At 38.2% G+C, this 25,630-nt stretch overlaps 1 protein-coding gene across 1 annotated transcript in view; it reads left to right on the plus strand.

Annotated features, from left to right (window-relative positions):
- Positions 1 to 25,630, plus strand: part of LOC150090150 (uncharacterized) — a 93,221-nt gene that overhangs the window by 14,811 nt on the left and 52,780 nt on the right. The window lies entirely within an intron of this gene.

Below are 25,630 nucleotides of genomic sequence, written 5' to 3' on the forward strand. Positions count from 1 at the left end.
GTTGTAGGCACTGTGAGTTCTAATACCATTCGGGTTTTCATAATAATAATAATATAAAAAAAGCTTTAAAATTAGTTTAATAATTGTCTCCTTTATCTAGAGGTGTTAAAAGTTCAATTTTGAGGTTTGCATACTCGCGAACTTTGTATGTTGACTTCTCTTTGTGGAATAAACTATTTCATATTGTATTTTAACATATACCCTCGCGGTAGCACAGCTGGTAGAATCCCTTCCTCCCAACGCTTGGAGGGTATTGAGAAGAAAGAAATTATGTCAGGAATATTTATGGGACTTTTCCCAACTTGGCTGAGTTAGTTAGTCTCAGACGAGGCGAACATGGTTTTTCTCCAATAAACACTTCATTTGTCGTCCAGCATAGCAAATGGACCATAGACTATTCCCTAAATCTATCGTCTGAAACACTACAACAAAATAAATAACGGTTTTAACTTAGATAATTCATTAATTAAATTCATGTTTAAATTAATATATTTTTAGCCCACTTCTGGGAATATTTAACGCTGTTCATCAGTTATTACCTCCGAAGTTAATTGAAACAGTAATTGGAAAAGATAGTGATTAAACTAAAAGCTTATTATTTATGCATGATGGGTGTTGGCTCCGGACGCAGCCCTATGTGAAAAGACAGTAATTAGCATTAGTTTTTTTTTTTTTAATTATTTCTAGTTTACTAGGTGGTAGTGACTCTCATTAACTGGTGCAATACCATCACTTTGCTTATTGGAGACTTGAAATAGTGAAACCCATGTTTAGTCTACACAGCAAGCTCCGGCAATCCCCATCTCTTCTGTCATACAGTATAATGTGTTTTGAGGTTATGTTGGGCATCATGGCGGGATCCAATCTTCCTTACATTTTGAGGTTACATCTCTTAAAAAGGTGTTCATAAGTCGGTTGCTAGACAATCCACCAGACCGAACCTATTGATAATTCTAGAAGGCATCCCAACCAGTACTGTATTATATAATCTCGCTGCCTCTGCTCTACCAGAGAGTGACTAGAGGTAGTCCGAGTAGTGTGTATGCGGTGGCGGACATTGTTGAGGTCACATTATTATGGCAAGGAGTAAATTCTTGGATTGCTTAAGCCAGTGGTCTCAAACTCAAATTGCATGCGGGCCGAATGCACGATCTGAAAGCAGCTGACGGGCCGTACGTTAGTTTGTCTCCATCTATATAGCAATATGAACTGCGCAGCTGTGCATCCAGCTAACCAACTAGTGACTGACTCAAGGAAAATATATATCAGAAGTACCAACTCAATAGAAAAAATCGGAAACACCACAATACTGAAGCGCCACCAACTGTCGGCTGGCGAACTAAATTTATTGATTGTACCGACGTGGGAAGTTCTCCCACCTTACCTCAGTCACGTGGCCTGGCATACAAGCATACAGTGACACCTTAGAGGAGATTTGATTGAGGTGTTTAAGGCTCTGAGAGGCATCAGTAAAATGAATGAGGACAAAATTTTCAAGATTATAAATGATGCTAGAACTAGGGGACATAAATTCAAGTTACGGGGGGAAATGTTTAGATTGGACTGCAGGAAGTTCTATTTTAGCCAGCGAGTTATAAATTACTGGAATAAGTTGCCTTCATGGGTGGTAGAGGCCGACAGTTTGGGGAAATTCAAAGGTCATCTGGATAGTACTTTCGGGTAAGGGAAGCACATAGGATGATAGGTTTAATTTCCTTTTTATTTATTTTTTATTTTATTAATTATTATTATTTAGTTATTTATTTTTATTTTTTTGTTTTTATCATTGTTTTGTTCGGATTTATTTTTTTTAATTTTTTTTTTTTTTTGGCTGGTGCAGCATAAGCCATAGGCTTTCTTGCACCATGCGGCCGTTACTAATACTAATACTAATACTAAGACAAAGCCCCAACCTATTCATTCTATCTCTTTTTCCTTCAATAGCAGTCGCGCACATAAGCCAAGGCCATATCTCTATGTCTCTAAAATTATAAGCACCGTATTTACAACAAATACATAATTGAAATGTATTCGCGGGCCGTGTAAAATTGCTTCGGGGGCCGGATGCGGCCCGCGGGCCGCCAGTTTGAGACCCACTGGCTTAAGCCATATCCAAACATTTCTTTACTTGTACAACGTAGCGTACTACTGACTACATAATGAATAGTCAAAGTAACAAAACAAACTAATCTTTGAAAATATCTAACATTCCCCAACACGTCCTCATTCATTTCACGAATACACTTGGTCTCAGTTCCAATCTAAATTATGTCCATTTCCACTTGGAGCCTGCCAGTCCCACTCATCCTTTATGACAGAATCCCAGTTATCGGTTGCTTCAATTACTGCTCATATCAGTTGTGACTATTCGCTTCAAAGGTGACACTTGTGATATGTTCACTCTGATATTCTTTGTCAAAGACTTGCTAATTTGGAATCTTAGCTTTGGAATCATTTCGATCCTTAGCTTAAAATCTCTCTATCCCATTCTGTCAAATTCATCTGTTCACTTTATCGTTCTCCCAACTCCAATAATCACTTGGACTTAACATTTTCCAGTCCAACTTTCCTAAAAGTGAGGAAATTTTACCCGGCGAGTTTAACCTTCACAACTCCAGCTAAATCTAGTCTCACACAGACCAAGCTGGGCGAGATGCTGAGACTTTTGCAACAACTAAAGATCTCACACAAATTGTTCATTTACCTACTAGAACACCAGGCGATCCTAACAATACATCCAACATCCTTGATCTTTTTTGCACAAAAAAATCCTTCAAAACACACAGTCAACGTTAGTGGTCCTCTAGGCACCTCAGATCACAATTTGGTAATGGTCTCTCTCATGTTCATTCTCAGCTTCGTGTTTTTTGGCATTACAAGCATATTAAATGGCATCTGCGAGACCTGTTCTTCTTTAACTTGGTTAGATTACTGTTTTAAATCTTCTGATGTCAATATTTGCTCTGATCTTTCTGAAATTTTTATTGTAGGGATAAAATCCTTTATTCTTCACTCCACCTTAAAATTTCATCCTTTATCTAAACCTCGGTTTTCATATGAATTTGCTAAGACTGTTCAAGATAAGAATGTTGCATATCGCAATTTGCTTGTACCCAAGCCTCCAGGTTCATTTTCTTCATATACCAAAGCTCCCAAAGCAGTTATTAATCAAACTAAATTTCGAACAGATTAAAAGTAGAAAACTTGCCCCTTGTCCAAACGATAGTCGGGCATTCTGGCCTCTTGCTAAAGCCATGGGTTACAACTTTTGCCCATCTATATTCTCATCTCTTAAAACCTGATGGTTCTACTGCCTCCTCAGCTAAAGATAAACCGACTTACTAACATTCTATTTTTATTCTAACTCTTGTATTGACGATCTCGTAAACCTCCTATTATCCCGGTACACTACGGGATAATAGGAGGTGGTTTCTCCACTTGTTCTCAAAACCTGTGCTCCTGTTCTGTGTCCTTTTACACTTTCTTATTCCACTGATGTTTTTCCTTCTGCTTGCTCAGATCCAGCCAGTTCCTTAAAAAATGGTGAAAAATTTATTCCTTCTGGTTATAATCCCATTACACTGCCTCTATTTATTTTTCAAAGTAATGAACGAATCCATCAATCGCCAACTCCCAAACTATCTCGAACCCTTCTAAATGAAGGAACAACTAAAAAAAGGAAAGAGAATAGTAAGCAAGAAAAACAACAAAAAAGAAATGACGGACCAGCTTTTTCGAGAGTGGACAGAAGTCACATTCGGAAAGCCTTTGAATGAAAAGCAGAAAAATTGTGAGGAAAACATCAGCGAGATGCAGAAAATGATTGAAAAACTGACGGATCCCACTGGCACAAACCAAACTAGAGCTAGAAAAGTATTACGTGAAATTAATATGACCAGGGAAAACTTAAAGGAAGCTATTAACTCGCTCCCCAATAAAGCAACGATCGGGCCGGACCAGTTCCCGCTAGTCATGATAAAAATATGTAGTGTTTACATAATCGACCCGTTCCACCACCTCTTCCAACGAATATTAAGTGAGAGGGTTATCCCAAAAACATGGAAGAGATATTACGTAAAACCAGTTCCAAAAATAAACAATCCTAAAACCAGTAAAGATTTCAGGCCAATCGCAATCGGATGCTCTCTGCAAAAAATATTTGAAAAAGCAATCCTAAACACCGTCAATCAGCACTGCTTTGGGGACAGGCCAGAATACTTGCATTCTGTGCTTCCTCGAAGGTCAACTATAACAAATTTAATGGAGACTCTACTATGGATACAGCTAGCATTAAATAATAAACAACAGTTGGACATCGTTTTCCTGGATGTAGCCTCAGCCTTCGACAACGTCTCAATCCCAGCTATAACAGTAATCCTCAAGGAGTATTTTCTCATTTCAGGAAGCACTTTAAGCATTCTGACTAACACCCTTCAAGAAAGACAAATTATCGCAATAAACGGGAAACAAACAGTAACTTACTGTATCGCCACGGGAGTACCTCAAGGGGCTTATTGTCCGCCACTTTCTTCGCAATAGCACTAGCCCCATTTTTAGCTCAAAGCTGTGAACAGTTTATTACATGTGCTGACGATTCGAAATTTTTTGTAACCTCTAAAGAACAAGAAACTGCACCCCATCTATCAGAGGAAGCAAACAAGACAATCAGGAAGCTAGAAGAATATCTGCACTACATTGACCTGAAACTTAATGAAAAGAAAACTGCCCAAATGAAAGAAGAAAAATGAAATTACGATTTTTGTGAACAATACCAGAGTCCAAAAATCCCCCGCACATGTTGACCTTGGCCGTAAGTGGGATGAAGAATTAAACTTCATACCTCACTTCGAACACATTAGGAAAAAGACATACGCAGCACTCTGGAGCACTAGACAAGAACTCACCGGTCTCCGAAGCCCTCATCTTATGATTCAATACATCCTTAAATGCGTTACACCGATTCCGTTGTACGCATCGACTATCTGGTCATCGGCCCCCGAGAACAACATCAAGGCCTTCTTAGTAGTAGAATACTGAGATGGCTAAATAAGATGGCCGGGAAACCGTTTACCATTTCAAGAGCGGTCTTGTTTGCCAATCTGGACATCACATCCTGGAAGTATATCATCATAACCAGAAACATCTTAACTCTGGCAAAGCTACTAACGGAGAGAATAGATGCGCTGAAAGTGAGAACTGTGATCACTCGCCCTCGGATGATACGACTGAGAATAAACAGGGAAGAACCAAGTCTCAAGTGCGAATTGACTCAGTTGAACTCTCTGGGGTGATTCTTCCCAGCAAATACTGTGAATTATTTTAATAATTTAAATATAGATCCAGAGAAACTATGTACAGACAAAATGTATAGGACAGAAATCTTTGGTAATGTGTACCGGCAGGTACAAATATAATAAGAAGACTAACAATAATTTATATAATAATATTTAGCTTTTAACAATTATTTAGTAATTAATTAAACCAACTTAATAATTAATTCATTAACCACATGCTCTGTGTTTTTTCATCTCAAAATTTTGTAAATAAGTTCATGTAAATATGCTTGTAAATACTGAAATAATGTAACCACTCTCTAGCTACATGCTGTTTATGGGTGTCTCGAAAGAGAAATAAACAGATAATAATAATAATAATAATAATTTCCAATATGGATTCCATCAGTGTTGATTCACTGATCATATATTGACTAATGCTTGCAATTCATGAACATATTCATTGGAAAAGTTTGATGAAACTCAAGCACTTGCTCTTGACATTTCTAAGGCTTATGATCATGATCGGTATAAAGGTCTTCTAAACAAGCCTCGGTCTTATGGATTGCTGACTGTTTTTTGCGATTGGGTATCCTTTCTCCCACTCTTTTTCCCTTGTATATTAATGACTTTACACTGACTGTAAATCCTATCCATAGGTTTGGTAATGATGCAGAAAATTATACAGTTTGTGCCCTGCACAAACTGCACCTTTTTCTGATCTCAGGTAATTTTCCAATGGAGTAAAGATAATTAATTTCCATCCTTCTAAAGCTCGTTCCTGTGTTATATTTCGCAAAAAGGACTCTACTGCTCCTGTGCTCATTGGCTATGACACTCAAATCTCTAGACAAGATCACATGTCTATGTGAAGGATTACTCTGATGTCTAATCTCCTGGTGTATAATAAATTATTTCCATAACTGGGGTGGTGCACCCGAAACCTCTCTCCCTCAAATACTTCTGGCATCTATTCAGAAGATGGCAGTCAGAATAATTAATGGTCCTCTCTCTTACAAATTTCTCTACTCTGTCTGTTAGACGTTCTGTTTCTGCTGCATGTTCATGCGTTTTCTACAGATACTTCCATGGACACTCTTCTTCTAAATTGGCATCTATAATTCCCCTCTCTGTTCCAGACCAGTCCGAACACGTTCTGCAACCACTCAGCATGCATTTAGTCCAGCTTCATACTCAAAGAACAAACTTTTCTTTGTCATTTATCCCTTCAACTGTTGCTTCCTAGAACAACCATCCTTCATATATATTTCCTGAAAATTTACAATCTATAGCAATTCAATTCTAATGTAACCATGTACCTTCTATCTTCTCAACCTTCAACCCACGCTTGTTACTAAGTGCTATAGGTTCTAAGGCTTTCATGTGTGGGGTTCCATAAATAAAACTTTGTAATTATTTCAAGATTTTGTCTTACTATGGCTTTTTTTAGTAGACAGATTCCATGTTTTTATTATAAAAAAATTTACAAATTCAGTATTGTATTACCTTTAATAGTCATCCATGGATGAGTTTTGAGGATAGTGCTGCACGTGAGGGTTAACAATGAGTTAACATTCCATCACCCGCGTCCTCAACTTTAACAAAGTCACCCGAGTGGCGTCTGTGTGATCCCTTTTTTGTTTTAATTATAAAAAATTATTTTTTTTTTGCTATTTGCTAAACCCAGTTAAAAAAATCGAACGAAAATAAATGAGCCAAACTAATAAAGTTTTAATCATATTTTTAGAATTTTTCAAGGCCACTTTTCTCCAAAATGAAACTCAGACGTTCTTGTGACGTCTGGAAGACTCAACGCGTACCTCTATTTTTGTCATCTGTTCCTGTTTAGCTGGCGAAATCAAAATCTCTACTAGATACCTGTCGCTTGCGTCTCACAGACGCCACATGGGAATGAGGGTTGCCTTGAAGAAAGGTAGATACGTTTGCTCATTAGGCTGTTAAACACTAAACAAAACAATGTCTCGTAATTAATAGTATACTGAAATCAAAACTGAAAATGCTGTTTAACCAATTGAGAATATTGGTGGTTAAGGGTAGATAAGAGGATTTGATTTCATTTACAGATTAAAAAAAAGTGGCGTATGTCGGACACCATACTATCAACGAAAGGATAAATAATGAAAGCTTTTTCGATAACCATGTAAATAATTTCATAGCGAATGAAAGCTGACATTAAAATTGCAGTTCCCATTCAGATGTGAAGTCCAATACAGTAGTAGTTTGCCCACCTGAGAGCGCTAGCGTAGCTAACAAGAATGGATCACCCGTAATTTAATATCTATCTCGTTTAAAGGTTATGAGACGATATTATATAAAACACTGAAAAGTATTTATTTAATATGATGTTATTGAAAGCGTACTCCTTTTTAATGTGTTAAGTAAATAAATCTCTAACGTAATAATGTATTAATGTAAATATGAAGACGTATAATTAACCGAAGAACCGCTGTGCTCCAATATTAGGAATAAAACAAAAATAAAACTTAGTGCTCTGAAACCACAAAATGAACGATTTTCCATGCAAATTATGCTTTTGCGTCAACGTTTAGTTGCTGGGTGATTCAACAAAAAACCGATATCATACATAGTGACAAGTACCAGGAATCGCGCGCTCTAACACTGATCACTGTGCAACATCAGGATACTCTATCTCTCGAAAGAATATTTAATGTAATTTTTCTAAAGGCTGCTTTATTAAATAGGAAGTCTGATGTCAACGTGTATCTTCTGTCTTCTCAACCTTTAACCACCGCGTGGTACTAAGTACTGTAGATTATAATACCTTTCGTGTTTAGCGTTTTCTTTTCTTCTATTCTGGAGCCTTTCTAAATGTCTCCCAGTGTGTAACTGGAAGACATTTAGAAAGGCTGCAGAATGTCAGGTGCTTTAGGAACTTTTGTTTTCTAGGCCCTTTAGCATATTTGTCTAATGTTCGAAATGCAGTGATTCCCTGACTATTATTGGCCTTGTAATCCTCTGTCGAGATGAGGCATAATGGTCAGTCTATTTTATTTTTATTTTTAGTTTTGTTGGTCCAGTGTTGTAGTTAGTTTTCGTCTCCATTATTTTGTGATATTTCACATAATTTGGACCTGGTACCATTAAGGGGGCGCCGCTAAATTTTATTGACTTATTCTAAAATACTGTATTTGTTATTTGGTTTCGTATTTTGGCCTTTCTAAATTACTTTAGGGCGTCCCTTTTGCAATACCCTTTATCTTGATTACCTTCCCTTCCCCTTTTTGTTTTGTTTCATTATGTATGGTTTACTTTTGCTTTCACTCCACTGGTATATATATATATATATATATATATATATATATATATATATATATATATATATATATATATATATATATATATATATAAAATGTTAGAAATATATATAGGTTAAATTTAGGTAATGTAAAACTATTCGATTTTATTAAGTTCAAAATTTTATTATTTTCGATTTTATTAAGTTCTTACTGTTAAATTCGATTTTATTAAGTTCTCCGCTTAATAAAATCGAACACTCCTGAAATATAACGCACTAAGTACTATTACTGTAACTAGTTTTTTGAAAAAACTGGCTTTTCATCCAGTTAATAAATACACTCAATTGAATTGTCTTGGGTGCCCCTCAGTTAAAGGGTTGCAGTCACATGTGCTGATTCGTAACACAACGAGGGAGAAATATTCGAACTTTTGTTTTGTAAATAATTGAAGGAAGCATTCGTAAATTAGAGGATCATTTATGGATTGTATTCCGGATTGAATTCTGGTCTCTCTGAACATCAAGTCATTTAAATTAGCAGCTGATAAAGTATAGAATGTCGTAGGTATTTTTTAACGCAGTACGGAATAAATTACATTTATTAGCTGACCCACCCGTCCGATATTATTTAGTTCCCTTCAGGCTTTTTTTTTTTTTTCGAAGCGAGTAATCTTGTTAATTGTTTTTGGTGTGGCACTATCAAACGTGGTGCTCCCATCATAGACAGGGAATTTTCTTCTTGTTCCTGGTATAAATAAATATTTCATATAGAAATAACTGCAGGTTTCATTATCTTATTGTGAGCGAAGAAGGTAAAGCTAATGCTGTTGTTGGCAAAATTCCCATTTCTAAAAACCATAAAGTGTTTGAAATACTTTGTAACAACAAGACTTCACGTTATATGTAAAGGTGAAATTTTCGTAGAATCGTTTGTGAATAGTGGGAATACACATTTCGTAAAAGCTGCATTCGGTTAACTCATTCACAGGTGTCTGTAGAATTTTCGTCTAAGAAAAGAATCGGCATTCTTGTATAACAGTTTCGTTTATGGGTGCGGAAAGGTCAGGGAATATGGCCTTAGTTGCTAATGCTCCTAAATACTAAATTACAACTACCTCGGGGTCCCTTAAGTTAGACGGTATAGTTGTTTTACATGGTTGCCATTTTTTTCTCTTTGTTTTACTTAATTTTCCAACTTTCTGGTTTAACTGCTTAAACTATGAGAAGATGTAGAAGACACCGCGTGCTTATTAAAAATAGTTTGAGCATATGATAATGTTGAAAAGTTTGAATCTGGAAATATTACAACTGCCATTAAGCTGGTTCACACAAATGAGATCACTTAGTGTTGTTAATATTTAAATAATGTGCTAATTTAATTATTAGGCTATGATACCTTTTTTTTTTTTTATCGTAGGGGTTGTGGATTACTGAGATTCACAGTATGTTCACAGTTCATTCATACGATAAGGGTTAGACGATGTACTGAAAATATAAGTCGAAGTTGTTCTATTTTATTACTATTTTTTTTAATTCTTAGTGAAAAAACTTGAGAAAGAAAATGAGAAATAGGTCCTTGGTAGGACAATAGTCCTATAACCTTGTCCCTTCCATCCACCGGCCCTCGCAGGGAGCATCAAGTGCAGCCATTATCAACCCACTGCAGGATGGAAGCCTCCTCAACAATTCATGCTGAGGGACATGGACCATAATTTGCCACGCTGGTCCAGTGCGGGTTGGCAGATCGACCGTATTCAGCAGTCAGGTGCTTGAACCCCAGTCTACTCAAGGAGCGTGTGCTACTGCACTCCCGCCCCTGACCACTCGACTACGGAGGTAGCATAGTGGACATCAACGCTGTTCTGTCGAATCGTGTGGAAAAAGGTCTAAAATCTAGTATTCAGTGAGAATATAGAGTAAACACAATTTACATACCTACGAGTATTATATACGACGCAATATGGCCGAAGTTCCTGGTGCGCCTAAAACCCTACAACAATCAATTGAAGAGGACTCGAATTCGAACTGGATTCGAATCTTATCGGAGATGAGAGGAATTTTTAAAGGCCCCCTTCAGTCTGGGCTGTGGTTAGTTGATCTAAGGCGAAGGAAGTAGAGTTACCCCAGTGAGTTGTCCCGAGTTTTTCATTCCGCACAACATGTAAATCGGCCAAGGAATACATACATAATACAAATAGCGCTATATGGCCTTAATACATTATATAAATGTTAACAAAAAATACTTGAATTCGATTCCCTTCGTCAGCCATGGTTGAGAAATACTTTCTGTCATGACGGGGTAAGTTACTTCATGGGCTTTTTCTTCGTGTCTTGGCTTAGAAAGTCTGTCTAGGGCGAAGATTTTTGATTTTTCTGCTGGAAACTCGGGTTTTCATTCCGAAAAGTTGACAAATCGATATACTATAGAATACACGCAGTTTACAGAAAAAGAAAAATACACTTACGCCTCATGGCTTTAACTGCCTCTGTGATTCTAAGCAGCTCCGTGCCACCCATCGTAGTAATATGGATTAGAGAATCCACCCAATTGCCGTGTCATTTTCAAAATTCCCGAAGAAAAACAATAGCGTGCGCTGAGAGAGTTTAACGATCGGTTCACGCAGGATTACTTTTGCTATGTGCGTATCCAATGCAAACACATAGCAGTATATCTCAATTTGTAAAGTGTCACCAATTGCTGTAGGGGAACTTATGGCCGACTGACATCGAGGAAAGGTTTGTTTAATGAACAGAATGCTTGTAAAAGACGGGCTAAGTAAACGAAGTAAGTTTTCAACTAATTATCATGTGGCTAGTTAAATACTACTCTTAGGGGATCTTTTGCACGAGATAGAATTATCAGAAAAGTGTTTGAAGAACGTGATTAAAGAGATACGTCTGAAAAGAACTTCATAATCGTGAGAGTTCTTATTCTTTTAATATTAAATAAATATACAAACATCCTTTATTTAATGTACGAGTTTATTTAATGGCCATGATAGCGTCAATGTTTGAGATGAATTAGTGTGAGTGAAACTGAAACTTCATGAGAATTGGAGATAAAATATCTGAACTGCTTATATTTTTTCTCATATTAGCAAATACTTACATCAATATGGACTGCTAAACAGCTCTCTATTCTCACATCAGAAGGGTAAAAATAGTTTAAACTTAGTTTAAACAATTAGAGAACTTAGTGGATTCTTTTAACTTACATTCAAACAACAATAATTTCATAATGATTTTATTTATAGATTTAACCAAAGCATATAAATAAATAAATATTCATTTATTGCAAATACAGCAAGCCCATCACAGCACATGGCTAGGGGCAGGTAATAATACAAAGGGAATGACATAAAATAATCGAATATATGTACATAGCAGATTTCATACAGACATTAACAATGACTAGGAATTATAGTTATGAGTTAAAAAAGAATTTTCAGAACAGGACATTTGGCTTTCAGTTGCAATTACTAGGTTGGATTATTTTTCTTCATTTTATCGGAGATCTGACTCCTGTAGGCTTCAGAGTCGATTAACCTGTTGCAGTCAATGTTGTGATGATTTATGAGGTGAAGGAATGCATTGTGGAACATTCTGTTTGAGCCTGGAGAGGTTGGATTTGAATCGCTGGTTTCTTGAATTTTCCCTGTTGGGGGCAGCTATTATATTGGCTAAGTTTGGTGCGTCGCATGCAGAAGTGATTAACTTTGTAAGAAGCATGACTCCAGACTCGCTGATCATCTGTTGCAGAGGCTTTGTTTTTAGGTTTTCATAAAGCTGTTGCCTGGATATTGTATGGGGAAAACGAAGCTTACTATTGAGCCATCTAAGAACCCAATATTCTAGGGCAAGGAATTTCTTGACGGTTACTTGAGGAGCACCAGACCAGATTTCGATAACATATGACAGAATGGGAAAGATGCATCTTTGAACATGCTTAATGACTGTTTTTCTGTCTTGAATCGCTGCTGCTTCTTGTTTGATTAACCATTTTGCTTTTTGAATATTTTGAGCAACATATAAATAGTGGGCATTAAAGGAGAGATTCTTATCAAAAACTCCAAGGTCTTTGTGGGCATATACATTTGGGATTGGGACATCTGCAATTTTTATTTCTATGTGGTTGGGTTGTTTCTAAAGGGAATAAGTAATTTGAGCAGATTTGCTTGAATTTATATTCAGATTGAGATCTTTCAGGTACTTGATGATTTCACAAATCTGTGAATTCGTATCATTGATAACTTTGCGAATATCATCACTGGCTTTGGAGATTATAAATAACTTTAAATCATCGGCATGATTTAAATCTTTAAATCATATTTATGAATATAAATATTAATATAAATATAATATAAATATAGATATAGATATAAATCTGAATATATTTATGAATATCTTTATTAATACATTGTAAATACTGTCAAAAGCATAATATAATCTGACACTGATTCTATTGTTGGCTCTGGGGGATAAGCCTGAACCTCGACGTGGGCCCCGTCCCTCCAAGGCCCAAATTGTCCCAAATATTGTGCACCAGCCAATGTAAAACCCCTGGCATCGCTGCTGTGAAAGGGTGTATTGTATATACCACTTTTGTATACAGTAAAGATTATATATATAAATTTGTCGTTTCGTTACTGGGATAATTCACACTGGCGTTATTAAGTTTATAAGAAAATATAAGTCGATATATTTTCTTCTGTCATTCTGGAGTTGAGTTTTGTGGGAGAGTATATATATATTTTTTTTTCTTTAAATTGATTAATTGGCTGGATCGCCAATTGTGGGAAATCCTATATTTTATTTTAACCTTCTCTTGTTAATTTTATTTCTATATACCTATTACCTTAGGACTTCAATTTCTGTAGTTCATATATGGAACAATAGACCCCTCAGTTCCCTAAGGCCCACGTCGCTATCTAACTGCATAATACTTCAGAATAATTCCAGCTACAGCGGGTCTTTCCCCCGATTTTACTTAAATACAATCCTTTAAAATGGCAGTGTTTTTCTCTTGAATAAAGACAAAAACTTTGACAACTACACATTAATTACATATTATATACAAGCACCTTAAAGGACATTCCGCTAATTTCCTCATTTGAGCTACCACAACATCAACTAACAATACACTCAATTTATTAATAATCCCATCTTAATATAAGATGACTACATCCCTTACACTCGTTGCTGAACATTTATACTCGTTCATATATATTCATGTATACTTGCTGCAGTTAATTAATTGATTACAACTATCTTCCTACTTTCATCACACATTAAAATTCATAATCCCTTCTTCTTGTTATCCCTTTTTACAACTAACAGTATTGTTTTGTACAACCTAACGTTGCCCTTTCTGAACCCACTTAGGTCAATAACCTTTAGACCTTATTCCATTTCAGTAGGGAAACAACCTAACACATATTCCCACTCCCAGTCTAATATCATGCTGCAACATATAATTTTATTCTCATCCCGAATAATACAATATTTCACCCCCTCTTCTTATGATCTCTTATCTATACTGTCGAAATCAGAATTATAAATCTCGTCCCTTACAATTATCCATAATTTACTTCTTGACATAATTACTACTGGCACTATTTCCGCCCCTTACATTTGCTCTGGATTACCAGTCCTAGCCAATCACTCTAATGCAGTTCAGCGAAAATAAACAACTTTTAGAGGACTTAACTTCCTTTTCGCAGTAGGGTTTCTCTGTTACACGAAATCAGGGGGTTCCTCTACTAGACAATCTCCACGGCGGATTGTTTGAAGTCGATTCGTTGTAGGGCGGTCTCCATTTCTAGGAATGTCTTTCTCTTTATCACCGCTGTTTCACTTTTCTGGTGCTCTTCTTGCCAGCTCTCAGATTTCATTCTAAGGCTACTTTACAGTTTGTAGTGGTGCACAGAGCCGTACTGTATTTAACAGCGCCATCCCTCACTATTTCCAGCGTTGGCGACTAGTCTCTACTTCACAACAACAACTTCAATGCGGTACCCCAGAAGCACCACATAAAAACTCTCCTCACGCCAACATTTTCGCAACTCTCCTCCCACCCCTCTCCTAACACCAACATTTCCCGCCATTTCTGAAATTGGCGGGAAAGCTAAATTTGTTCTCATTCAAATTTCCATGTTTCCGCCTTCCTATTTTCCATTTTTATCCAATAGCACTATCTTATTTCTAAAGCTTTCTTCCTGTTTGCCTGTGCTCTATGTCAAATCACTCCGCTCTCTTTTCTTCAAAAACATCGTTTTCGTGTTTACTTAATTGCTCCCACCTGCCATGCTTAATTAGGCAATTACCTTTCGGTAGTTACAGTAGATGCCCTGTAATCGGTCACGTCTGAAGGGTAAAGATTAGTTTTAACCCTGAGGACTCCCCTCTGCCCTTCTAACTTTTATATATTCATCTACAATTGAAGTCTTTTCTTGCTTTTACTTTAAAATTACAAAGAGCTAAATAAAGAGTTAAAAGAGATCGGCTAACCACCCCTTTGAATATATACCACAATCCATTACCATCACTTTTTGTGAGTTCCCTTAACGACATCCCTTTTTGATCTAATGGCAACATGGTTAGATTAGCATTAGTAGAGGCATAAAAGTAAAGTGCAGCCATTATCAACCCACTGCAGGGTGGAAGCCTCCTCAACAATTCATGCTGAGGGAAATGGACCATAATCTGCCACGCTGGTCCAGTGCGGGTTGGCAGATCGACCGTATTCAGCAGTCAGGGGCTTGAACCCCGGTCTACTCAAAGAGCGTGTGCTACTGCACTCCCGCTCCTGCCCACTCGGCTACGGAGGAGGCATATGATGCAAGAAAGCAAGCTTATGCAGCATCAGCCAAAAAAAAAACCGCTCCCATTTCATTCCTCCGTTCGTTCGAAATACCTGTCCAGCTGAGCCTTAAATTTATTTAGGCTATCAACTTCCACAACAAAAGATGGAATTCTGTTCCACCAACCAACCACCCGCTGGCTAAAGGCAAACTTCCGCACATCTATTCTACAACTGTCTTTCCTCAATTTGAATTTATGCCCTCTCAGGTGATTATTCTGAGCTAGAGGCACAATCCCATCGGCATTGAGCATGCTCAAACCATTCAAGGCTTTATACACCTCTATAAGATCACCTTGCCGGTGCCTAGTCTCCAGACACTGTAATTTGCAAAACTTAAGCCTTTCTTCGTAAGAGCAACCCTTTGTTCCATTCACTAATCTTGTTGCCCTTCTCTGTACTCGTTCCAGCAGCTCTACATCCTTCTTGAAATGAGGCCTCCAGACCTGTATACAGTACTCAATGTGTGGACTGACTATTGCCTTATACAAGAGGATAATCACTTCCTTATCCCTGTTAGAAAATTCAGATTTGCGATTCCTAAATCGCATGTACTTTCCGTTTCCTTAAATGCACTGATTCTTATTCAATCTTATAACAGAGATTTCTTCAAGAAACTTTTAAGTGTTCCTTCCGTTGTTTACTCTCAAGGAACTTTACGGGCCCCTCACTCCCTCTAAATCCTTCACAGGTTTTCGAATTTTGATTCTTTTCCTGCCCCTACTATTTTATTAATTTAATTAATGCTTCCCACCTGTTTTATTAACCGCAATATACCTTACAGTTTGAAGACTGCATATGCATACATAATTTTGTGCGTGGCATCCTCTAACAAAAGTATTTGATGAATTTTCTTTGAGACTTTTCGACATCTTGCACTAGTATGAATAGATTTGAACTCCAGTTGATCGATGAATAATCTGGAATGGGTATTACCAATGATGAATAGAGCACTTCAAGCGCCTCATCTTGTGTAAATTTGGATCCATTCATTCCAATAAAACCTGTTATTCTGTGTGCTGAGTTGGTAACGTTGCAGATATGTTTATGTAGTGAACCATTAGATTCCAAAGTCCTTGCCCTCGCGGGTAACACAGTTGATGTAATCATCGTCCTCCCCAAACCAGGTGGAAACGACCAGAGTTCGAATCCCGAAAATGACGCAAGCAATTTTTATGTGCCTCTTTCACATCGTGACTGAGTTAGCCGGTCTCAAATGAGGTTCTGTTGTTGATTTGCTGCCAGGTATAATATAGGACACACTTGTTCTTTATTATGAACGGGTATGTAGTATAGAACACACGGGTTCTGTATTATGAACGGGTTTGTAATATAGAACACACTGGTTCTGTTGTCGTTATTTGGCAGACAATAGACGGCGCAGTATGGTCAAAGTCGCTGATATTCTGAAAAGTGGGCAACATTTTTTTTTCGATGTACTATACTTAAGTACGTCGAGAAAAAAGATGTTACCCACTTTTCAGAATATCTACTAGAATAAACCGTAATAAGGTTTGTTCTACTTTTCCGTAGTTGTTCCCCAGAATATTAATGGAGCTGAAAAGTTTTCTCGATTAATCGATTTAGGAAGTATGCTTCTCTGAAAGAAGCTGCTGCGTTATTGCGTGAACCTCGAAAATTCAGTGCCAGCACGTACTATGGCATACAAGATCATGGAAGCCGGTTTAGTAAATATTGACATAAAGCACTTTTTTTTTTTTTATTTTTGCCTATGTGCTGCGCTCTCTTTATATGAGGATTCCTGAGGGGGCGGGGAAGGCGAAACATTTTTAACCACTCGGTGTTGCCTAAAATATTTTGAACCACTTTGTGTTGCCTAAAATAAATACACACTTAATAATGACATCTCTTTTATTTCAACTTTCTTTTTTCTTCTGCGACTGGGAGGAGTGGGCACTTTATTTATTACGCACCTACCCTTTTCATGACAGGAGCGATCTTTCAGTAACAGCATCACATAATCGAACATAGTCGCATAGTATTTTGGGTCAGGCGCCACCGGTGGTTTCCCACGTCTGCGCCATATGTATTCTGTGATGGAATGCAGAACAACTACGAATGCCAGAAAAAAGTGTAGTGTCTGGTTTATGAAGTACTGTGTTTTGTTCTGTTGTTGTGTCTCTAGTTGCTTGGCCGCAGGGCCCCTAGTGGGATCCTACGTTTCCCGCCACCACCACCACTGGGAGGTGAGCCAGGCTGCCCGTTATACTCTGGCTGGTCTCTGCTAGGTTCGCCTGAGCTTCCTGACAGAGACCAAGTTAAAAATAAAAATAAATAAATAAAATAAAAATAAAAAATAAATAAATAAAATAAAATAAAAATAAAAAATAAATAAAACTTTTTGTTGAAGAGAGCACACTAGGAATTAGAATAAGTGTAGAGTGGGTCAGAATGTAGGGTAAGGAACAGAGATGGACCAAGGTGAAGGGCCCGCCCGGTAATTTAAGGCGAAGTGGGGGGAGAGGGTATAGGGAATTAAAGTCACAGGGGCAGGTGCCCCCGTATGAGCTCGATTGGCCTTGCGCTCTGAAGGGATATCCCGCACTCAATAGAGTGCCAGCAGCATAGATGCCGCACCCACAAGAGGGTACCAGCATGATCCTACCCTGGAGTGGGGTTTGCATGATAGCTTGTTTGCTATAATTTTCTGCACACTACGAATTATAGTAAGATGTGGGTAATGCATTTATTCTACCCCTGTTGAGGTTTGCAATGGTGGTGGAATGTTCCGGTCAGGCCTGCCATTGGTTTGATAAACCCGTCTGGTTAATAACTGCCTGTGCATACCGTGTGAAAGCTGCATAAGATGTTTCATCGTTTATGAGGATGTGCTCCTGTTGGCAGGGGTTGGATTGTATCTGGGTGAAGAGTCGTAGGTGGTAATCATCATATGAGGGGCACTCGTACATGACGTGGACCCAGGACTTCTCATCTCCACAGTGGCAGTAAGGATTGTTTTCGATACCGAGCGCTGTTAACTTTTGTTGGAATGGGCCGTGCCCAGTAAGCAGAAAGGTTGCCTGCAGTCCAGGTGAATACCAGGGAGGAGGCTTGGGATAGGTAAGGGCGATTGTGGGGAAGAACTTCTTAGTTACTTCTCCTTTATTTGTTGCATTCCAGAACTCCTGCCATACACATAATCGAACAGTTGCGATATAAAGCAGGTGGGCAGATATGTAGGGATGGTGTGTGTGTGTGACAACAGTACAAAAGATTTAAGTGACAACATGGCATAGTAGTCAATGCCAGATGCATCGGTATTAGTATCTCAGAAACTGCATCCCTGCAGGAGCTGTAATTTCCGAGATACTCATACTCATATGTTAAATATTGGGCTCTTATTTATGTAAATACTCTATAATTTTTTTTGTTATGTAAATACTCAATATCGTCTGCTGTAGCCGAGTGGTCATGCGCGAGGGTGCATAAGTACACGTATCTTGAATGACCTGGATTCAAGCCCGTGACTGCTGAATACAGTGAATTCCATCTTTTTTGTTAACTCCTCTAACCGTGTGGTCGTCCCGGAGTATAAACAGAACATTTATTTATTTATAATCTTTATTTAAATATTTCTGCGATTTTAGTATACACTGTATTAAACAAAGTACTCAGTTGTCTTTCTATAAATACCGTACTTATTTACAGAACATACGGGGGGGGGAATAATGGAAACAAATATGATAAGAGTTATAGGTATGTATTAATATGATGTTGAGCCACCTTTGCTTTTAAAACAGCTTGTATTCTTATTTGGAATACAAATGTATTCTTATTTGGAATAGAATATTGTTTAAAATAAATCTTGAACTGCCTTAAGAGGGATAATAAACCATTCTTCATGGAGGAACGTTTCAAGCTCCTTGAGTGGTGAAGGTGGAGGAAATCTGCTTCTCACTCTCATCTCTAAATATATCCAGAGTAGCTCAATAACGTTAAGTCTGGTGATTGATTTTGCAGGCCATAGGAAATGCATAGCCTCAGTTTCCTGCTCCTCAAACATGAAGAGCATGTAACTGAGGAACATCAAGATGATCAGTGGTAGTAATTCGCCTGTTCACAGTGATGATAGGAACTAAAGAATACCAAGATATTTAATCCCAAACCATTTATGATCCTCCTCCCCCTCCACATTTGACGGTTTTTCACAAGACAGTCAGAATGACGCACGTCCTTGGCATTCGCCAAACGTAAGCTCTTCCTGATGTTGGAAAAAGTGTGACTGATGATTCGTCTGAAAATATGACATTTTTCTAATCATCAAATGTCCAGTTTTTGTTCTCCTTACACAATCGCACCCTCTTTGTAGCACTGCCATCAGTAACGAGTGGCTTGGCAATAGCGGTAAAGCTCTGCCATAAATCTTAACTTTATGAAGTTCTCTGTGAAACTGTTTTGCTAAAAACTGGACTGCTGGGACTCGCATTAAGTTCTGCAGTTATTTTTGAGCCAGTAGTTTTATGTTTCTGGGCTAAAATCCTTTTCAGTGTGCTGCGGTCTCTTTCAGGTAGCTTCGATTTTCTGCCACAATTCATCATATCAGATTTTGTTTTTCCATACTTGGTGATACAACTATTCTGGATACATTAAAACAAATCAGCAGTTTTAGTCACTGATAGCTCTGCTAAACCTGAACTTACAATTTGATCTTTGGAAATCAGACAGATCGATCATATTCTTCATGTTCCTTCTTATCGTCTTTTCTTCACAGCGCTGTCTACAAGAAAGAAAAATCATCATTGAGTGTTCATAAATACATCATGTAGCCATTACAAAATTACGCTTTCATATCTGATGTTTCCATTATTTTGTCCACCCCCCTGTGCGGTAAATGCGTGAGTGTGTTTATCAGCAACTTTGATTCTGTTAGGTTTGTCTTTACTAATAAACAATAATACAATATCGGAGAAACCGAAAGTCTTACTTCTGTGCAAGATATTTTCCATCATGTGGAGAATGGCTTTATGTGGTCCTGAGGTAAGGTATGAGACTATAAGCAACGCATATTGCTAATTCCACGTACAGAAAATGTGTAGCGATTGTTAACTGTGACCTAGTATACTGGTTACTATAAACAGCTACAAAGAAGATGTAAATTCTTTTAGCCATCTTGGTGCTCAATCAGAGTGTAAGATTTTTTACAAAAATAATTTGAATAATGCTATTAATTAAAAGAATATTTGCAGGCTCTTTGAATTTCCTCTGCCTTAAGGAAATGGGTGGATGTAGCTTTTGACTCCTACCAGCCCACTAGAAAGGGCGATGGATGGCAGTGATAGTAATAGACTTGACCACACAACCAAATTCACCTGGGAAATGAACAAGCTACTTAATGTACGTAGTGAATTACAGTTTAGGCACTTTAGTAAATGATTTACGAGTACAGTATAACAAAAAGGAGCAAAAAAGCAACGACTTCATGCGCGTACCAAAAAAATTTAGTTTTTGTACATCCGCCACGTTTCCTATTCAGTCCTCCAGTTAGCGCATGGTAACAAACATAATATCCAGTGCTTCAGCTATAGTACACTGTATATGGATAGCCTATATGGTATTTATTACATGCATGAAAAATAAATAAATAATAAGTGTCGTGTTTCTATTGGTCCGATTTTAAGAAAATTGGGAAGGGTTGACAAATCTTTATAAAAGTCCCAAATATTAAATTTTATGAAAAGCCATCCGCTGGGAATCTAGTTATTACATGTGGACGGACGGACAAAGAAATAATAATTGTCAGATCCAATTTTAATGAATGTAACAAATCTTTTAAAAGGCCAAAATATCATACATTTCGTGAAAATCTGTCCGCTGCGAATTCAGTTGTTAAATACGGGCGATCGGACATGGTAAAGACAGCCATATTAGACATATATGCTAACGCGCCTAAAAATACATAATAAAATACCTATGGATTTTCTCATAATTTTTAAAGTTAAGAAAATTCAACGAAGAAACTGCAACACAGTAATCCCTGTAAAGGTAGTTTTCTGGCATGACGAAAGAGCCCTTCCTAGAAGCTATTAGTACAAGTTCATTTATTTATTTATAATAATTATTATTAAATCTTTTATTGCATGTTTCTGTCTTTACGCAAAGACTGTGCAGAAGAAAGCACAGCAATAGCTCCGTGGCCATTAATGGTAGGTCAGTGTATTATGGGTATAAGGCTGTTGGAAATATTTTTTTCAAAATGTTTCGGAACAGCCTTCTGTTGTTTCCTGATCAGTTTAACGTCGAGTGATCATCTTGTAATCATATGCTGACAGGAATGGTAGATTTATCGCACTTCTCGCTGTAACTCGTATTCATGTTTTGCGAGAGACGTCACAAGATTTTCTTAGTACTCCTCAATATGTTCGTCTAGTTTGATCCACTCACAGCATGCCTTTAGTTGTCTGAAAGCGTCAGAATGAAACTATTCTGTCTGAATAGTTTCATCTTGAGAAACAAATGAAAATCAGAATGGCTTGAGTCCGGAGATTTGGAGTCACGCAATCATTTTCCATTGCCACTGCTGTAACACCTTTAAAGTACCTGCACTGTCGTGCAAAATGTTGAATTTGTCATCGTGCGTCTTCAGCCTTTTTTTTTAAATTAAAGGTGCACGAGTTTCCATCCTTACTGAGGAGGTAGGCCACTACTACCTATTACTTGTTAAAGAACCCAAACGTCCTCTGATTTCTAAATAATTCACAATGTGTCTTTTGTCTTCGTACAAAAAAAAAAATAATGATAATAAATAAATAAAAACATGTCATATTAAGACCACCAAAGAACAAAATCATCTCCTTACGTGTAATGTGCTCATAAATTGCATGTGTTCGCTGCTTGATTTGCCTGTTTTGTTGGACGAAAAACCCTTAATGGACATCAAGGGAGGTGACCCTTGATGTCCATGCCTGAGATCGACTAATTCAGCTACGGAGTGAAAAAAATTCCGTAAAGGTTCGCGTCATTGACGGGATTCGAACCCGGTGTAGGGAAGACGGTAATTATAAGCACTATTACCTGCGCGGAACCCTCATGAGTAGCACAGTTGGTATAATCACCGTCCTCCCCACACCGGATGGAAAGACCTGAGTACGAATCCCCTTAGATGGCACGAGGAATTTTTAAGCTTCTTTTTCACAACGTGGCTGAGTTAGTTGGTTTCATACAAGGGAAGCATGGTTTTTTCTTCCCGAAAATCAGGTTTTTTGTCCGAAAAAAAAAAAAGAAAAGAAAAAAGAAAACCAGCAAATCACAGAACATGCAATTTACAGACATATTATATACGGAGCAATATGGCTTAAGTTACTGATGCGCCTAAAAACCCTACAAAACCTACCCGCGCCGACTGTATCCTCATACAACCAAATTTATTTTTAGGCCACCCGCATAATTAAATTCATTTGCCGTGCATTATGTCCGTAAATTGCGTGTGTTCTATGGTCGATTTGCCTGTTTTGCTGAACGAAAAACCCGAATTTCTGGGCCTTGCTATCTACGCCTTAAACCGACTAACTCAGCCATGGAGTGAAAAAAAAGCCTATTAAAGTTCCTCGCGTCATCGACGGGATTCGAACCCGGTCCTTTTCCAGTCGGTGTGGGAAGGACGGTGACGATACCACTGTGCCTACTCGCGCAGACTGTATCCTCAAACAGAACAAAGGTATCTCGCTCCAGCTGAGCCTGCAGATCAGTATAGTGCGCGCAGTGGAACGCGACATGGAAGCCGGTCTCCAGCTCGCCACATTCGCAAAGATCTGAATTGGCTAACCCAGCTGACTTAGTTGGGACCCTAGGGCCTAGGGCATGTCTAGTCAAAATAAAACAGGTAAAACAGCCCTAACTGAAGCCAGGGCTTCCGCCGATGGCATGGTAAATTAACTTGATCTTTCCACTTCTATTTTGTCCATAAATTGCGGTCGATTTACCTGCTTTAATGAACGAAAAAACACGAGTTTCCAGAGGGGGAAACTTTGTTATCTATGCTTGAGATGGACTAACTCAGCCGCAGAGTGGAAAAAGTCCATAAAAGTTCCTCGCGTCATTGACAGAATTCAAACACGGTCCTTTTCCACTCTGTGTGGAAAAGATCCGATTCTAACTGCTGTGTTATGTACGAAATTAGGTAAGAGATATAAACTAAAACAGCAGCTGCACCACATGGAAATGTTTCCATGACATCAGACTGTACATTGCACAGACTGTTCATTTACCTACAAGAATACTGGACAATCCTAACCATACAGCCAACACGCTTGATCTTTTTTTCACAAACAACCCCTTCTAAGGTACACGGTCGAAGTGATAGGTCCTTTAAGCACCTCAGATCACAACTTGGTGATTGTCTCTTCTCCAATGGAGCCTCTATCTCATGGCTATTCCCAACCTCGTATTGTTTGACATTACAAGAATTCAAAATGGGATGCCTGCGAGATTTTTTTTCTTTGATCGGATTACTGTTTCAAAACTTCTGATGTCAACGTTTGCTCAGATCGTGTCACTGAAATTATTCTTGCAGGAATGGAATCCTTTATCCCAAACTCCACTTTAAAATCTCGTCCTTTATCTAAAGTTCTAAACCTTCGTTTTCCAATAAATGTGCTAAGGCTGTTCAAGAGAAGAACGTTGCATATCGCAATTGGCTTGTTTCTAATTCTTCGGTTTCATTTTCTGCCTACACGAAAGCTCGCAACAATTGTAAAGCAGTTATTAATCAGTCCAAACTAGAGTTTGAACAGGCGAAGGGTAGAAAACTTGCTTCTTGCCCTAATGGTAGCCGAGCATTCTGGTCTCTTGCCAAAGCTATTGGCCGCAACTTTTGCCCATCTCTGCTCCCACCTCTGTCCAAACCAGATGGTTCTGTTGTCACTTCAGCCAAGGATAAAGCTGACCTGCTAGCATCCCATTTTAGTTCCAACTCATGTATTAATGATCTTGGTAAAACACCTCCCATCATTCCCAACACACTCCATTCAATGTCTCCTGTGGTCTTCCGTCAAAAGGATGTCAGAAGGATTTTGATGAATCTTGATGCTAAGAAAGCTGCAGGTCCCGATGGTATTTCTCCACTTGTTCTCAAAACCTGTGCTCCTGAACTTACTCCTGTTCTTTGCCGCCTTTTTTTCACTTTCTTATTCCAAAGGTGTTTTTCCTTCTGCTTGGAAATTTGCTCATATCCAGCCAGTTCCTAAAAAGGGTTACAAATCCCTCCCATCCAATTATCGTCCCATTGCAATTACTTCTAAAGTAATGGAGAAATCAATTAACCGCCAACTCTTAAACTAGCTAGAAACCTTCCGCCTGATCAACGATTGGCAGTATGGATTCCGTCAGTGTCGATCCACTGGTAATATTCTGCCTTATGTTACTCATTTATGGACTAATTAAATAGAAAAGTTCGGTGAAACACAAGCAGTTGTCCTTGACATCTCAAAGGCTTTCGATCGTGTTTGGCATAAAGGTCTTCGAAACAAGCTTCCATCTTATGGTTTGCCAGCCGGTTTTTTGTAATTGATTATCTAGTTTTCTCTCTGATCGCTCACTGAGGGTGATGGTAGATGGCTCTCTGTCTTCTAACTTCTCCACTAATGCCGCTGTCCCCCACGGTTCAGTTCTTTCCCCCAATCTTTTCCTCTTGTGTATTAATGACCTTCTTCCATTGACTGGAAATCCTATCCATAATTTTGCCGATGATAGAACATTGCATTCCACTTTCCATTTTGAGAAACCTTGTCCTGCTCAATCAGCTTCAACTTCTCGAAAATCTGCTACCAATTCCTTAAATGCTGATCTTCAGGTAATTCTCCAGTGGGGCAAAGACAACTTAGTTGATTTCAATCCTTCTAAAACTCAGTCTTGTCTTATATCTCGCAAAAAGGATTCTTCTGCTCCTGTGCTTATCTTTGGTGACACTCCGATTTCTAGGCAAAATGATTACCCTGACTACTAATCTCTCTTGGCACAAGCACATTACAAATTTTGCTTCCTCTGCATCTAAAAAACTTGGTTTTCTCTTTCGCTCTCGGTGTTACTTTTCTTCCAAACAGCTGTTCACTCTGTATAAATCGTAAATCCGCCCTACCAGGGAATATTGTTCTCACATCTGGGGTGGTGCCCCGAAAACCTCTCTCAGGCTTCTTGATTCCGTTTAGAAGAGGGCAGTTAGGTTAATTAATAATTCGTCTCTAACTGAGTCTCCCCACTCACTGT

This window comes from Mastigoproctus giganteus, chromosome 2, assembly GCF_048544385.1.
Source record: "Mastigoproctus giganteus isolate SK-2022 chromosome 2, ASM4854438v1, whole genome shotgun sequence".
Taxonomy (NCBI): domain Eukaryota; kingdom Metazoa; phylum Arthropoda; class Arachnida; order Uropygi; family Thelyphonidae; genus Mastigoproctus; species Mastigoproctus giganteus.